Source organism: Vulpes lagopus, chromosome 2 (genome assembly GCF_018345385.1).
Source record: "Vulpes lagopus strain Blue_001 chromosome 2, ASM1834538v1, whole genome shotgun sequence".
In the NCBI taxonomy this organism is placed as follows: Eukaryota; Metazoa; Chordata; class Mammalia; order Carnivora; family Canidae; genus Vulpes; species Vulpes lagopus.
Genome location: NC_054825.1, coordinates 179331233 through 179345695, shown reverse-complemented (window position 1 = coordinate 179345695; position 14463 = coordinate 179331233). Strand labels below are relative to the sequence as shown.

The window sequence follows — 14463 nt, the reverse complement described above, 5'->3', positions numbered from 1 at the left end:
ACACACACACACACACACACACAGAGAGAGAGAGGCATAGACACAGGCAGAGGGAGAAGCAGGCTCCATGCAGGCAGCCTGTTGTGGGACTCGATCCCAGGACTCTAGGGCCAAAGGCAGGCACTAAACCGCTGAGCCACCCAGGGATCCCCAATCTCCTTTTTAAAATAATATATTTAGACTGTTGCAATTTAAAGTGGTTATTTATATAATTGGATTAATTTCTAATTAACATCTAACATATTTGTTACTGTTTTGTATTTGTCGCTCTTATTCTTTTTCCTATTTTTGTTTGTCACTCTTTTCCTGCCATTTGTGGTGTCAATTATGCATTTTACATGATTCAATTTTCTTTCTTTCTTTCTTTCTTTTTTTTTTTTATTTCCAAACTAATTTATTTCTTAGAGTCCAAAACTTTGTGAGCCCTGGCCCAGAAAGTTCCCCTGGTCCCGATGGAGATCCAAGCTTCTTAAGCCTCAAACTCAAATTCAAAGTACTGTGGGTAAAGTAGTGGATGTGGACATAACCACCTTCACCACCGCTGTTATAGCTCTTGCCATTGGGATGGAAGGCAACGCTGTTGATGGGTCCAAAGTGACCCTTGACTCTTCCAAACTCTTCTTCAAAGGTCAAGTGGAAGAATCTGGCTTCAAACTTGCCAATCCTGGTAGAGGTGGTGGTTACATCCATGGCTTCCTGACCACCACCCAGCACCACATGGTCATAGTTGGGAGAGAGGGCAGCTGAGTTGACTAGATGTTCTGTCCAGAAAGTCTTCTGGTCTTCAAGAGTTTTGGAGTCAAAGAGCTTAGCTGTGTTGTCCTTGGAAGCAGTGACAAACATGGTCATGTCCCTGGATAACCGGATATCATTGATCTGCTGGGAGTGCTCCTTAACATTCACCAGACTTATCCAGACTTGGCGCTATACTGGTTGAGCTCTCTGCCTTCATGACCCGCAATGATGCACTCCCTAGGGGTCCCCAAATAGCACTAGTGATCTTGGAGTTGTTGCAAGGGATCTTCATGTAGGGCTCATTGTTATCAATTTGGCTTGGATCCCGCAGGTCAAAGAAGCTCACAAAGCACTGGTAGCCCATCTGTTTGTCCGTGGAGAACATGATGATGTTGCCCCCAAAATCAAAGCCACACGTCCTGACAGCTGAATTGGTCTTGAGTAGAGCCAGCTGCTTCCCTGTTTCACAGTCCCAGAGACGACAGCTATTATCAGCTGAGCCAGTTAAGGACATGTTTGGTGTCCCAGTCAGCATCTACACACCACACAGCTCCACTATGGCCCATGTAAGTGCCCAGCCTCTCACCATTCACAGAGTACCACATATTGACAATAGGGTCCTTGGCCACCGTGAAGAGGAGGTCTCCCTCGCGGTTGTACTTAATCTGCATAATGGATCGTTCATGGCCCTGCAGCAGGATCGGCTTCATCCTGGCGTTGACTCGAGGGAAGCCTCAACTTTCCATCCTTTAAAAAATCCAGGAACACCTGGGTGGCTCAGTGATAGAGCATTTGCCTTCAGCTCAAGGCGTGATCCCAGGGTCCTGAGATAGAGAACCACATCAGGCTCCCCGGAGGGAGCCTCCTTCTTTCTCCCTCTGCTTATTTCTCTGTCTCTCTCTCTCAATGTCTCTCATGAATAAATAAATAAAATCTTTATTTAAAAAATCCAGATTTGAAGTACTGGATGAAATTAACTGCAGTAAGTAAGCCCTTAGTGACACGATGTTGTGGTGCGGGAGTGGAAGCATTCTAGAGTCCTACCACTAGATTTCAGTCTTGCAGTGAGCTTGTGCCCCTGAGCTATACACTTCACAAATGCCTCTCAGGTTTTGCTCCCACCTGTTGATAGGGACAGAATGGCTGGACAGGGCTGGAGTTGGGCATTTTCCTTCCTCCAGGTCAGTTAGTATCTGACAATACCCCAAGAGGTTAGGTGTCAGGCAAAAACAGCTTCTCTTAAGAACAGGCCATAAGTGTGACTACACGCTTTCGTGTATTTCCAACTTGTGCCTTTTCTCTTCTCCCTGCAGGAACCCTAAGGAGATTTTTCTCTGATCTTCAAAATGACAATCTGGTAGAGGTCCAAGAAGGGAAACTCTTGAAAGTACGGGGCTACCCTGGAATTTTTAACTCACAGACTTTTTTTTTTTTTTCAATAAGCCTCTAGCAATTTGCCAAATATAATTCAAGTTTTCATACCTCTGTCCTCGTTTCCATGTAGATTTCTGCTCTTGGGTTTCCTCTCCAGTATGTTGTCATTCTCTGTATCTGCCTGTTTACCTCTCCAATTTGTGGACAATGATTTGCCCTGTGATCCCACTCTTCCAAAGAATCTAAGAGGAATTGTTGATTTTTCAGTTTGTTCAGCTTTTTACTTGTTAGGACAGAGTTGTGACTTCTAAGCTCTTCACATACTGGACTGAAAACTGGAAGCATCATGAGATTTTTCCAGTGAAATAAACTGTTAATTCTAAGTATTTCTAATGTTCTAATTACAGTATGTTCACTGAATATAAGGTTTATCATCTTTTAAATTTGTCTATACCTTTATAACCAACAGGAAGAGATTTTCTAATGATTTGTCAGAAAATTTTTAAGGTCATGGAACAGTCATATTTTTCTCATTGATCATTAAGATCACTTTAAACAGATCAGCTTGCATGATCATCTTAGCAGTTCCACAAGTAAGAACAGCCTGTATTTTATTTCTTCTATGTTTTATTTCCCATAGATGCCTGGGTTCCTCTTCTGGCTCAATGATATATATATTGACGTACTGCTACAGCTTATTAGATTTTTAAAACTTTGGAGTGTATTTTGATTTTGGATATGGATATTTCTCTCTCTCTTCCAACTATTATTTTAGTTTTACAAATCTGCTTTATGGTTTGATAATACTTGAAATCATAAATCATACTTGATTACAATGACTTTTTTTCAATATGTCACTGGAATTCATTTGCTGCCATTAATTAGAACCTAAAAGCTGAAAAGAAAGGTACTCCAGTAAACTCTAGTAAACTCTTACTTATTTGATATATTTTCCATGTCTGATTTTTGTATTAGGATTGTTTTAGCTTTCTTTTATTTCTTTTTTTTTTTTTATGAATTGGAAAGCAACCAATGTCTTTCTAAGGTGTAGATCTTTGATTATGCTTTCTAATTTCATAAAGCCGTTTGTATTTTCTACTCAAAATATAAGTCAATAATGGCTTCATATAATTTATTCAATAGTCATCCACTTTGTCTAGATTTTCTTTTTTTTAATATTTTATTTATTTATTCATGAGAGACACAGAAAGAGAGGTAGATACATAGGCAGAGGGAAAAGCAGGTTCCCTGTGGGAAGCTTGATGCAGGACTTGATCCCAGGACCCTAGGATCATGACCTGAGCCGAAGGCAGATGCTCAATCAACCACTGAGCCACCCAGGTGCTCCTATCTAGATTTTCAAATGTGTTGGTATAAATTTAGCATGGTACTCTTTTGTAATTAAAAAAAGAAAATCTCTGCTTTATGGCTAATCACATCTCTATCACATTTGCCAAATATTGCTTATTTTAATGGTCTTTTTAAGAAACAAGTGTTTGGTTTTATTTGTCAAGGTTACAGCTTTTCTTCTCCATTTTGGCTTTTCTGTTTATTAATTTTGTCCTTTTACTCTTTTGGATTTACCTTGTTCTTTTTCTATGTCCACTGTCCAATTCCTTTGAGAGCCATTTTCAACAACTCAACCAGGTCTTCCAGCTGTGTCATAGCCACTTCATCATATGCCATTAAAACTTAATCTCGTACACTGGGTGAAGACTCAGCAGCCTTATTTTGCTTTCAAAATTGTTCTATGGCCTTAGACTCTTCTCCTGAATTAGCACTATCATCAGGGAAAATTCTAGTGGGCCTTCATACTGCTTATAAACCTTGCCTTTCCTCCAGTTTCATAATGAAAGAAAAAATATTTCTACTCTTTTTGTTGTTGTTGTTGCTGTTGATCAAAAACTTAGCAAGTCTATTCAAATCCAGAAAAAATAAGCAAGTCTTCATACACAGGCTTACTGAAATGTCATAATTTAAACTATATATAACCTTGAACAATGGTCCTTTCAAAATCCCCATAATCTCCCTTTCTAGGTATTCAAAGTTTTCTATTCCTACAATATCTTTTAATGGTCATTTTGTGTCCTACAGTCTTCCTCCTGCTTCTGGGTATACAGCTAGCTGACCCCTGAAAAACCACAGGTTTGAACTGTTCAGGTCCACTTATATGTGAATATTTTACTGTTTGAACTGTTCAGGTCCACTTATATGTGAATATTTTACAGTACCATACTATAAGTGTAGTTTCTCTTTCTTATGATTTTCCTAATAGAATTTTCTTTTCTCTAGCTTACTTTGTTTTAAGAATACAGTATATAATCCATATAACCTACAAGCTATATATTAATTGACTGTTTAGGTTATCAGTAAGGCTTCTCTAGTCAACAGTAGGCTATTAACAGTTAGGTTTTGGGGGAGTTGAAGTTATACATGGATTTCTGACTGCACAGAGCATTGGGGTCCCCTAACCCCTGCACTGTTCAAGGTCAACTGCATATTCAAAGGAAACATAATTATTACTTGAAGAGCTATCTATACTCCCATGTTCATTGCATCATTATTCACAACAGCTGAGGTATGGAAACAACCAAGGTGTCCATCCACAGATGAAAGGATAAAGAAATACAATATACAATGTAATATTTTTCAACCGGAGGAAAAAAAGGAAATCCTGTCATTTGCAACAACATGGATCAAACTGGAGGGCATTATGGTAAGTGAAAGATGCCAGTTAGAGAAAAACAAATACTACATGGTAGTGCTTATATATGGACTTTAAACAATTAAAAAATTAAATAAACTTCCTCCCCAGGACATTTTTCTGTAATAATATCAAGCACCCTATACCATTTGGGTATGGGGTGTCACATTTTCTTACTGTTTGTGCTAGATTACAACCCCATGGAGTCTATCATATTTACTAGAGTATCTAGAATATAGTTTAACCATTGTTTTGTGTCATTTTGCTTTCTTTGTAATTTATTCCTCTACTTCTGGCACTAGAACCTAGTTTCTTCCTTAGGAGAAGTCCCTATGATTCAGGTAGGTTGCATGTCCCTGCCCTACCCCCCTAATTTGGGCCTGGTAAATCACAGTATTTTTTATATACTCTATATGTCTTAAGTACTTATTTTCTCTATTTTATCCTCCAAATTTTAGTCTGGTTATTTTTTTTCTTGACTTTAATAGTCCTTTCTTATGTTTGACTAATGTAATATTAAACCAATCAACTGAGTGCTTCATTTCAGCTATTGCTTTTTTAATTCTAGAATTTTCCTTTGGTTGCTTTACATAGATAATTTTGCTTAAATTGTATATGTTGCCCATGGGTTTTCTTGAATACATTAATCATAGTTTTTAAATAATAGTTTCATTGAGATATAATTTACTTTCCATACCATTCAAAATGTGCAATTTAATGTGCTATGCATCTATTGCCACAGTCAATTTGACAACATTTTAAATCACCTCCTCCTCCAAAAGAGAATGAATCCTATTAACAGTCACTCACTCCCCATTTCCCCCAATTCTAGACAATCACTAATACACTCTCTATATCTGCAGATTTTCTTATTCCATACATTTTATACAACGTTTATACATTTAATATGTAGGCTTTTGTGACTAGCTTCTTTTATAGCATATTTTCAAGGTTCATTCATGCTGTAGCATATATCACTACTTCATTTCTTTTTATGGCTGAATAATATTCCATCAGTATGGATATATCATGTTTTACTATTCCATTCATCAGGTAATGGACATTTGGGTTATTTCCACTTTTTGATGATTAGAAATACTGCTTCTATGGCTATATTTGTGTGCAAGTTTTGCATGCAAGTCTAGCAAAAATGTTAAATTATAGTCTATTTTTTAACTGTTTTTTTGTTTATGGAAAGATTAAGCAGAAAGTACAGAGTCCTCCTATATCCCCTCACCACTCTATCTAGTTTCCCCCGTTATTAACATATAACATTAGGGCAATACATTTGTTACAGTTAATGAGCCAATATCAATACATTATTATTAACTGAAGTCCATAGTTTAGAGTTCATTCATTGTTTTGTACATTATACAGGTTTTGACAAATATGTAATGACATGTATCTACCATAATATCCTACATGGTAGTTTTACTGTCCTAAAGTCCCCCCCCATTCTGCACTTATTAATCTCCCCCCCCCGACTTCTGGCAACCACTAATCTTTTCACTATATCTAGTTTTACCTTTCCCTGAACTTCATGTAATTGGAATCGTACAAGACAGCCTTTGCAGATGGCTTTTTTTTCACTTTTTTCTTTGATATCTTTTCATGGCTTAATAATTTTTCTTTGTATTGCTGAATCCTATTTCTTTGTGTGGAATACCATAGTTTGTTTATCCATTCACCTATTGACAAACATCTTGGTTGATTCCAAGCTTTAGCAATTAAGAAAAGAGCTGCTATAAACACCCACATGTAGATTTTTATATGGACATTACTTTCCAACTTCTTTGGGTAAATTCCAAGGAGCATGATCACTAGATCATATGGTGAGAGTATGTTTAGTTTGATAAAAAAAAAAAACCTGCCAAACATTTTTCAAAGTAGCTGTAATATTTTGCATTCCCTGTAGCCATAAATGTGTATTCCTGATATTCTACACCTTCACCAGCTTTGGTATTTTACTTTTTGGATCTTAGCCATTTGATTAGGTGTGTAGTGGTATCTCATTACTGTTTTAATTTAAACTTTGCTGATGACATATGTGTAGCATCTTTTCATATGCTTATGAGCCATTTCCTTTATTAAATCATATATATCCAGATTTGCAGAAGGGGAGCTAAGATGGTGGCATAGTAGGAGGACCCTATGCTCATGTCATCACTAGAGGACAACTAGATAACTATCAAATCATTCTGAATTTCCACAAAATCAACCTGAGTACTGACAGAACAACCAGCACAACTAGAGGGAGAAGAGAGGCCACATGGAAGGAGATAAGAAGTGTGGAGATGTGGTTTGGGGGAGAAATGGATTGTGAGTACTGCAGAGACAGGATGGAGCTCTACTCATAGAAAAAGGTAAGACAGAGAAGAACACAGGGAAAGCACATGGAGATCACTTCCTTGAAACTATTGGCTAGGTAGGTAGTAATAGGGGCTGATTTTCATGAGTTTTCACAACTAGCAGCCCTCAAAGACTTTAGTTTTATTTTATTTTATTTTTTAAAGATTTTATGTACTTATGAGAGACACAGGAGAGAGAGAGAGAGAGACAGAGACAGAGACAGAGACACAGGCAGAGGAAGAAGCAGACTCCATGCAGGGATCCTGATGTGGGACTCGATCCCAGGATCCAGGATCACACCTTGAGCCAAAGGTGGAGCTAAACCACTGAGCCACCCAAGGCTGCCCCCAAAGACTGTAGTTTTAAAGGTCAGTGTGCTTAGCTGGGATAGAGCCCCCAGGGCAGTGCCCTACTCCTGGAGAAAGGCAGACAAACAACACTGGGGCAGATGATGTGATCTGAGGCATGCCTAAGGTTCACAACAGAGATACCATTCACTATTCTTGGACTGTGTCTGTGAGGGGTAGCATTTGCAGGGGTGCCTTTCCAGGGACAAAGGAACCTCTAGGCACATTCTCCCACCTCTTCCCAACACCTGGCTCTCAGCATAAACCAGCTTCAGTAAACAGCACAGCACTAACACTGGGTGCCTAACCTGTTTACACCAAGTCCTGCCCTCCTGCATCTTGCTGATACTGCTTTTCTTGGGCAAGTGTGCTTAAGGACCAGCACAGTGGGACCCTTCCCCCCAAAACCAACAGAAACCCCCACACTTACCACAAGTCCAGACCAGCAAGTTCTATAAGGCTTCAGTTCTAGTGGAAGTAACATCAAGTCTCATTTAACAAGCAGATCAGAGCACATCTCGTTAAAACTTGCCTAACTCTGGCCAAGACCAAACACTGTCCACTACAGGCAAGGAGAACCTCTAAAGATGACTGGCCTGAAGCCTACAGCAGCCAAAACAGCAGTAGAGTGAATGCAGCACACACCAGAGATACTTCCTGAAGCAACCAATCCCTGGACACTGTATGACTTCTTCATAAAGGCATTACTCTCAGGAACAGGAAACACGAGAGGCTTTTCTAATGCACAGAAGAAGATAGAGACTTAGACAAAATGCCAAGACAAAGGCATTAATCCCAAGAGAAAGAAACAAGTTAAGGTCACAGCCAGAGAGCTAATAAAAGTAGATATAAGTAATATACTTGATGGAGAATTTAAAGCAACAACCATAAGGATACTCACTGGGCTTGAGAAAAGAAAGGAAGACTTTAGGGAGGCCCTTACCACAGAGATAAAAGAGCTAAAAAACAATCAGAAATGAAAAATGCAATAACTGAAACTGACTGGATTTGTAATGCCCACAAGGATGGAAGAAGCAGAGGAACAAATAAGAGATATAGAAGATAAAATAATGGAAAATACTGAAGCTGAACAACAGAGAGAAGATTATGGACCATGAAAATAGACTTAAAGAACTCAGTGACTCCATCAGACATAATAACATTCATATCACAGGAGTCTCAGATGAAGAGAGAAAAAAGGGGGCAGAAAATTTGAGATTATATAGATGAAAACTTCTCTAACCTGGTGAAAGAAACAGGCACCAACAGGCATCCAGACCCAGGAGACACAGAGAACTCCCATCAAAATCAACAAAAGGAGGCCAATGCCAAGATGTATTATAATTGAATTTGCAAAATATAGCAATAAAGTAAAATTCTTAAAGCAGCAAGACAAAAGAAGTCCCTGACTTATGGGAAAGACCTATATGGCTAGCTGTAGATCTCTCAACAGAAACTTGGCAAGCCAGAGAGGTGTGGCATGATATATATATATTCAACAGGTTGAATGGGAAAAATATGCAGCCAAGAATATTCTATCCAGCAAGGCTATGATTCAGAATTCAGAACAAACAGAAACTAAAGGAATTTGTGACCACTGAACTAGCCTAGCAAGACATAGTAAAGGGTACTCTTTGAGTGGAGGGGAAAAACCAAAAGTGATAAAGACGGGAAAAGAACAGAGAAAATCCCCAGAAACAATGACCAAACAAGTAATAAAATAGTACTGAATACGTATCTATCAATAACTCTGAATGTAAGTGGACTGAATGCTCCAATCAAAAGACATAGGGTGTCAGAAGAGATGAAAACCAAGACAATGGACTCATGTTAGACCCAAAGACACTTGAAGACTGAAAGTGAGAGGATAGAGAAACATTTATCATGCAAATGGACATCAAAAGAAAGCCAGAGTAGCAATACTTACACAAACTAGATTTTAAACCTAAGACTGTAACAAGAAATGAAGAAAGGCACTATCTCATAATAAAGGGGACTATCTAACAAGAATATCTAACAATTGTAAATATTTATGCCCCCAACATGGAAGTATCCAAATATATAAAACGATGACAACATAAAGGAATTCATTGATAATAGTACAATAACAGTAGGGGACTTTTACACCCCACTTATATCAATGGCCAGATCATCTGAGCAGAAAATCAACAAGGAAACAATGACTTTGAATGACAGACTGGACTAGATGGGCTTAACAGACATATTCAGAACATTCCATCCTAAAGCAGCAGAATACATGTTCTTTTCAGGTGCACATGGGTCATTCTCCAGAATAGACCACATACTAGGTCACAAATCAGGCCTCAAGTACAAAAAGACTGAGATTGCACCATGCTTATTTTCTGACCACAATGCTATGAAACTCGAAGTCAACCATGTGAAAAAATCTGGAAGTACCACAAATAAATAGAGGTTAAACAACATGTTACTAAACAAGGAACCGGTCAACTTGAAAATCAAAGAAGAAATTTAAAAATACATGGAAACAATGAAAATGAAAACATGATAGTCTAAATCTTTGGGATATAGCAAAAGCAGTAACAAGAGGGAAGTATATAGCAATACAGGCCTACCTCAAGAAGCAAGAAAAATCTCAAATAAGCAATCCAAAGTCAAAGGCACAAGCTGAACAACAGAGAGAAGATTATATTTTATAGCAGCATTATCAATAGCCAAATTATGAAAAGAGCCCAAATGTCCATCAATTGATGAATGGGTGAAGAAGATGTGGTATATATATATATATAATGGAATATTACTCAGCCATCCAAAAGAATGAAATCTTGCCATTTGCGACAATGTAGACGGAGCTAGAGTGTTATGCCAAGTGAGATATGTCAGTTAGAGAGAGAAATACCATATGTTTTCACTCATATGTATAATTTAAGACGAAAAACAAATAAACTTAGGGTGGGAAAAAGAAAGGGAAATCAAGAAAGACTGTTAACTACAGTGAACAAACTGAGGGTTACTGGAGGGGAAGTAGGTGAGGGATGAGTTGAATAGAGGATGGGGATTAAGGAGTGCACTTGCTGTGATGAGCACCGGATATTGTATGTAAGTCACGAATCATTAAATTCTACACCTGAAACTAATATGACACTGTATGTTAACTAACTTGCATTTAAATAAAAACTTTTCAAAAATCATAAACATCCAGAATGTCCAAGATCTCATCATACTGTGTGAGGTTTCTATTTTTCCTTAGTTTTTGATCATTTTGTTTTTTTCCTGGAATGTCAAGGAATATATGTGTGTGTGTGTGTATATATATATATATTATATACCATATAAATATACAACAATATTTTATATTATTGAATACTGGGCTTAATTTTAGAAAACTATAGAGATACTTGCATTCCAGTTCTGTTTTCCTTAAGAAGATTAACTTTTTTTTTTTTTTTTTTTTTTTTTTTTTTTTTTTTTTTTTGCTTATGGCAGAGCTTTTACAGAGACTGATAACCTTAGTCCATTCTTAGTTTGAGCTCATTCAAAGCTGGCTTCTATCTTTGTGAAGGCTGATCTATTTAGGAGATCTATTTAGGGTGTGGCCCCTGGGATTATCACTTAAAAGTCTGATTCCCCCCTGTTCCCTAGTACCCTTTTCCTTGTTGGGATTTGAACCTCATTGTTATCCCTGCTTGTCAGTGTCTTAGCCATTGCTTTTTGCTTGAGCTCTTGCCATTGGGCTTCAGTGCTTGCTGTCTTTTCAACTACTTGGCTTCTCAGCCCCTAGGCTGTAGTTTTGAATCAGTGAATGCCCAGGAGAAAAGCTGTCACAAATATCAAGCTTGTGCCTGTGTTTCCCTTCTCTCCAGAATTTGGCCCATATGTCTTTTGCTTTTCCCTAATATTCTGATGCCTGCAAATAGATGTTCTCTTACTTGATCCAGCTTAGCTAAACTCTCTCAGCTCTCACCTGATCTTATTTCATTATTGAACTATCACCTCAATTTTTCCTGGGAATGAAATTTAAAGTTTTATGTTTAAAGTGTTTTTGGCCTTTTTTTAAAACTTTCTGTATTAATTCAATTTCTATAGGGACTTGTTTACTTGACTGTTTTATCTAGTTTCTGTGTTATCAGTAGGAAGTAGCTAATGTGTTATCAGGGTGGCTACATATATTGGGGAAAAATAACTGATGAGTGAGTTCTTTTTATTTTTCTTCTTGTTTACTCTGGTAGTCTAAGTTGGCCTGTTTTGAGTTGACCCAATTGCCCAAATAAGAAATCCACACAACAAAGACTTGACTTCACTCTAATAAATGTCTGCATGTCAGGAGGAGCTAGACGATGAATACCGTAACAACTTTCTCTGTGGGAGGATTTTGCAGCATTTCCCAAGACCCTTTAATTTGCCTTCTGCCAACACTGCTCAGGTTGTGGAGATTTTCTGAAATTGTGTAGGGCAACCCTCTCTACTTGGCTCTTCCACCAGATGAGCTCTTCTCTCTTTCTCTGAGCTCATTTGTAGGCTGTTGCTCTTTTTTCCTCTTTTTCTCCATCCAATCATAATTGTTCATAAATTCCACAAAACCCTCAAAGCACATTCTCCCTCCCTGCCTCTCTTTCCAATACTGTTAAATATTAATAATATATTTGCATATTCCTATCTTAGTAACAATGGAAAATTGGAAGAGCAAATCTTTAAGTATGAGTCCCATTGACCTATGACTCACAGAACACCTCTCCTCTGGGTCTAAGCTTGGGATAGCCAACTGGTTTTCCTATAATATCTTCTCTGTTTCTCAATCTGTAATGATTTAGCTAATTCCCGAGTTGTGTGACAATAACGGGAGTAGCCATTAGCACTGCAGAAGTACAGCTTCAACCTAGAAACCAGAACCAAGGACTGGAAAATCTACTTACCAATAAGTTTTATTTGTGCTTTATGTTTGACAAGAGCTGAGGGTGAATGACAAGTGAGGGAAAAGCAGCTTAATTTAATTTAGTATCACAGATCCTTGCACTGAAAAAGAAAATGACATTGTTTCTGGTTCAGGTCATTAAAATCCGCTTTTTGAACAATAGTAACACGTATGGAAAGCAAACACTAATCGATAGGAATAGTGGGTAATTAATTACCAGATCAGGGGCACAGATTACACTTATTATGGGAGGATATTAGAGAAGAATTCCAAAAAAGCACTGGCATAAGAGAAGAAGTAGGGTCTGAGATGAGTCTTAAACAGGTATGTAGGAAGGAGAACAAAGAGCCTTGAAGGCAGGGAAAAGTAGTGTCAGGAATGAGAACAGATGGTTATGAAACCAAGGAGTGAACCTGGCTAATCAGGGCAGTGGTGTGGATTGGGGAATAGTGGCAGCAAGACTGGGAGAAGTTGGTTATGTGAAAGAGGATTAGACAGAGGAGGAAGTAAGTAGAAAGACAGAGACTGTGAAATGTCTCCGAAGGTGTAGATCAGTGTAATAATACTTAGAAATCAGTGGTGCCTTGATACTGTATGTTCGGTTTTAAGTAATTAGGGATACACTATAAAAGAAACAAACCACTGATATACTTGATATGTGCCGTGATAGCAGACACAAGAGAATACATGCTGTGTATTTCCATTAGATGGTGTGTGGTGATAGAGGTCAGTATAGGGGTGGCTTCTGAGGAATATAGAGTGGGAAGAGGTGACAGGGCATTTTTAGGGTGCTAGAAATACTTGATATGGTGTCAAATACTTGGGTGTATAAAGATGTAAAAATTCACTTATGATCAGTGCAGTTGGTGCTTATTGTTTCTATTTATACCTTTAAAAAATCCATTAGGATAATGAGGCTGTCAGTTGAATGAGGAAAACTATAGTCAAGGAATAGCCACGATATGAATCTAGTAATAATTTAGAATGTGCTCGCCATGGAATAGAATGTCACTATTGGAAATAAGGGGAAATATGGGTAAGAAAAAAGATAAACTTCGGATGGTTGGATGAGCTAGATAAATTAGATGACTCTAAGAAGTTTGGCAGTGTTTGGACACTTTTGAACAAAGAAAGGAAATAGAGTTTTATCGAGCATGTGCTATGTGTCAATCCCTGAGCTATGTTTGTACACATGTCATGTTACTTAATACTGCATCTTATAACCATAAGACTGTGCACCTGAGAGGTAGCTGGTTTTGACATTACAGGTTAAGAAAACAATTAACTCACATTCATGAGAAGTTTGAAGTCAGAGGAAAGGAATCAAGAGGAAAGTAATCAAAAGGAAATGAGTAGTCAATGCCCAGAACCATGAAACATGCTTCAGAGCTCTCAGTAACCACATGAGAGATGAAGCCACCAGAATTCCTGAGCTTCGTTAGGGGCACAATGAGTCAAATAAAAGCCCAAGGCTGAAAACTGATTCTTGCAAAGTGATAAATGTTAGGGGATTAAATGGTGAAGCATTATGAGAGTAGAAATTACATGGCCATCCCATCACAGAAATACCCTATGTTCTGTCTCAGCATTTCTCAAATTGGCCTTCCACAAAACACAGTTCCCTTAGTTGATTAGGGCTTTGCTCTGAGAAACAGGTTCAGTTATAAAGTAAATTTGAGTAAAACTGAATTAAACAAAGTTAAATCAATTCTTTCATTCAAAACTTCTGAGTCTATACTGCAACAACGTGTAAGTTGAATCTTACAAAGGTATATTTGGTATACAGCTTTTCCCAAATGTTTTTGCCTCAGAAATGTGTTAATATCATTTAAAACCAATGTTCTGCAGGTGAGAGATGGTGAAATGTTTCTCTCATGTAAAATCTCCAAATCCATTCTTCCCTCTGCCTTTGCTCACATTGCCCCTTACACATGGAATGCCCCACCTAACCTCCACTTGGCAAAATCCTACCCATCTTTTAAGATTCAAGAGATAAGGAAAGGCCTGTATTACTCAAAAGGCAGAGAAAGAAACCCATGGATCTACATTCCCTGTCTAAGAAA

The 14463-nt window shown here is 37.9% G+C and overlaps 1 pseudogene; it reads right to left on the bottom strand.

Annotated features, from left to right (window-relative positions):
• Positions 1-469: 469 nt before the first annotated feature.
• On the bottom strand, positions 470-1447 carry LOC121485214 (annotated as a pseudogene).
• Positions 1448-14463: the final 13016 nt, after the last annotated feature.